Source organism: Tachysurus fulvidraco, chromosome 1 (genome assembly GCF_022655615.1).
Source record: "Tachysurus fulvidraco isolate hzauxx_2018 chromosome 1, HZAU_PFXX_2.0, whole genome shotgun sequence".
Classification (NCBI taxonomy): Eukaryota; Metazoa; Chordata; class Actinopteri; order Siluriformes; family Bagridae; genus Tachysurus; species Tachysurus fulvidraco.
In genome coordinates this window covers 42,565,804-42,569,534 of record NC_062518.1, presented here as the reverse complement: position 1 = coordinate 42,569,534, position 3,731 = coordinate 42,565,804, and positions in this window count along the sequence as shown.

Below are 3,731 nucleotides of genomic sequence, written 5' to 3'. Positions count from 1 at the left end.
GAATGGCAAAGTTTTAATGCTGAACCATACGGGCAAAAGCCAAAATCAATCATAAATTACAAAAGAATGAATAAATCATGAATGTTGGGAGAATTCTGCTATACAACTACTACACACTATGCTTCTGGTTCCTTCTCTTTAGATACCAAAATCAGTTCTGGTTTGACTTTATCCTTTTAAATGTTTTTAAACCTGTTTTCTGAGAATAGTCTGAGAATTCATAATAACATGATGGAGCATCGTCTATGATTCACCCTAATAACACCGGTGGGATTTGTCTCCATCGTGTAAGCTGAGGTCAATTATGGAGAGCTTATAGTGATCTGATGATTTTGCCTACAGGGATTTAGGAAGGGCGTTGAAGCTAGGAGACGCTGGGTTGGCCTATTTTCCGAGAGTATATCATGACAGCAAGTGGTTTAACCCATAAAACCTCCAGGATCTTGTGCATTCCTGATGCAAACTCTAAATAAGTATACACATTTAATATTAGGGGTGCACAGTGGCTTAGGGGTCAGCATGTTCACCTCACACCTCCAGGGTTGGGGGTTCGATTCCCGCCTCTGCCTTGTGTGTGTGGAGTTTGCATGTTCTCCCCGTGCCTCGGGTGCCTCGGGGGTTTCCTCCGGGTACTCCGGTTTCCTCCCTGGTCCAAAGACATGCATGTTAGGTTGATTGGCATCTCTGGAAAATTGTCCGTAGTGTGTGAGTGTGTGAGTGAATGAGAGTGTGTGTGTGCCCTGTGATGGGTTGGCACTCCGTCCAGGGTGTATCCTGCCTCAATGCCCGATGACGCCTGAGATAGGCACAGGCTCCCCGTGACCCGAGAAGTTCGGATAAGCGGTAGAAAATGAATGAATGAATTTCCTGAAAATGAAATTCATCATGTGCTGTGGAAGGTGGTCTTGGATACTGCCTAATAAACCAGCATTTGGATCTAACCTGTTTCACGTCGCATAGAACCAGGTGAGGACCAGTGAGAGATTCTAGAGCATTTTCCACAACTGCCACCAAAAGTAAAACTGAGGAAATCATCTGGAAATATTGTTTTGCTCGTTGTAGTATTGAAATCTGCTAAATCTGTTCCTCTAGGTTCTCCATGTTCCTCCTAAATATTAAAACCTTCCCTGTATATAGAACGTCTATTATAATATTATAAATTGTGACTTTGGTGTGTGTGTGTGTGTGTGTGTGTGTGTGTGTGTGTGTGTGTGTGTGTGTGTTTGCATATTCTGTGCTCTGTGATGGTCTGGTGTCTCGTTCTGGGTGTATAGTGTATTGGCCAGAATCATGGCTTCATGACTGACCAGTCGGTTACTTGGTGAATGTATGAAATAAAACAAACAATGAACTTTCTATAGACAAAACTTAAACAAAACCTGGTCAGCACATGAACTGGTAAAGAATTTGAAATCCCATCAGTATGGGATGAATTATTAGCCTAGAAACTTATTTCTTAACCATATTTCTTCCCATGATGCAACGCTCCACCAGTATCTGCATGATTTCACGTACCTTCGTAAGCACAGCCTTGCTGCTCAGGGCGAGCCACATCTGCAAGCCATCGGACTCATTCGTCCACCAAAACATTAATCAGACGGAGAGTTCTACAGCAGCTGTGCAGCAGCACCAGTCCAAGGAAAACAGACTCTCGTTGTCTCAGACTTAAAAATACACAAAGTCATACCACGTCTCTGGTAAAACATACCAGGGCTGCTGAGGATCTGAACACACGCACCCTTTCTTTTTTGGTAATCAGAGTGGAAAGGTGGAAAATATCACGCTGGCTCGGAGTCTTTCGAGCTGCCAAGAAACCGGTTTAGGGTTCAGTTCTAAAAACTAGTTTTCAAATAAAAAAATGAGAATGATTACGTCATCATGATCTCATGCTTGAAGATCTGAAGCTGGACCGATTTCTTAATCACAATAGACTGTGTTACTATGTATCCAGAGAAATGTAAAAGTCTTCTGTCTTCAAGACTTTTCCATGACGGAAAGCATCCAGATGTTAAAAAGTAGTGACGTTGGAGTAAATGTTGAAAAGATTATTTATATAGACAAACGCTCAACGTAACTGGATTTAAAAATAAGTAAATAAATAAAACGCATTCAGTTGTGCAAGGTGAAGAAGCAAAAGCAAGGGGATGTTTGTTTGTTTTTTATTCTTTAAGTAACTGTTACTACAAAAGTGATCAAATATTACGGAACAGTAAACGATTAGAAACCCGTTATTTGAATTACAGTAAAAAAAAATAAAAAATAAAAAATTCAGAATCAACCAATCAGAATCAATAATTCAAAAGCAGTATGTGTTATAATGTAGGAGGTCTGTTTTACACACACACACACACACACACACACACACACACACACACACACACACACACACACACACACACACACACACACACACACACAAGCTACAAATGTAGGCAATGACATTGGGGTCATTTTAAAAGCAATGTTTTGTTGTGAATTTAATTTATTTATTTATTTATTTATTTATTTATTTATTTATTTATTTATTTATTGCATTAAAAAAAATCACACCAAAGTATCGGCTTAGTGACATGTGTGACTCCTCTGGTCATTTATATAAACAGCAGTTTTTCAAAAGTTGCCCCAGATGACCGAGCGCATGTCATATTCATAAAAATGCGATGAAAATAAATAGGCTAATTATGCAGTGTAATAAAGCCTATGCACCTGTTTGCAGGTCAGGGTGAAATGGAAAATCGTGGACAATACACTGTGTGTCCCTGCAGGGCATTCGTGATACACACACTGCAGTGTTTCTGAACCTACACACAGCCGGTAGCACATTATTAAACTCGCTTACACTCTGGTCCCAAGATTATGAGTGTTCTGGTGTAGAGCAAAAGTAAAACTACTGCATTCCCGGTCTGGAAGTTCAGAAAGTCTTCTCTCTCTCTCTCTCTCTCTCTCTCTCTCTCTCTCTCTCTCTCTCTCTCTCTCTGGTTCCTCTGAATAATTCTACCTCATATCATTTCAAGAAGATTCTTCCTCACCGTCTCCTCTGGCTTACTCAATAAGGACAAATTAAAAGTTTAAATATTATTATTTATGTTCTTAATTGACATATTGACATAAAACTGTTTTGCACAGTTGTCCAATGTTTTATATACTTTTTTAAAAATTATTATTAATGTTACGATCAGCAATTGGCAAATAGAAAGCAAGAAATGAACACACTCAAAAAATAAATAATTAAATAAAAAATAAAAATAAATCTTTTTTTTTTTTTTTTTTTTAAATTCCACTTTTGAATAATGAACTATTTGAACCTTATGTCAGTAACGTACATGAGTGTAAATAAGTGAATAAGGATTATGGAATCTGGATTATGCTCGATTTATATTTACACAATGCACACCATTGTTCACACACTCTCTTATGTACATCGAGAAGATTTTAAAGTGACAATCACAGGCTGGTCATTAAATATCCTGACGAGCTCAGTCTCTGTTAAATCCTTTTGCTGTCATCGTGATTGTTATCATGAGCTGCGTCTCAATTGAACAACGCTGATCACAATTATTCAGAAAATCCAGGTAACTGATTCGCAAAACAGAACAAATCCTCAAAAGCCCAGAGAGAGCATTCAGACTTCACCCGGTGCAGACTGGGGATCGAACCCACAGCCCGGAGGTGTGAGGAAAATGTACTAAACACCAACCACTATACCCACCAATGTTTTATAAAATTATATT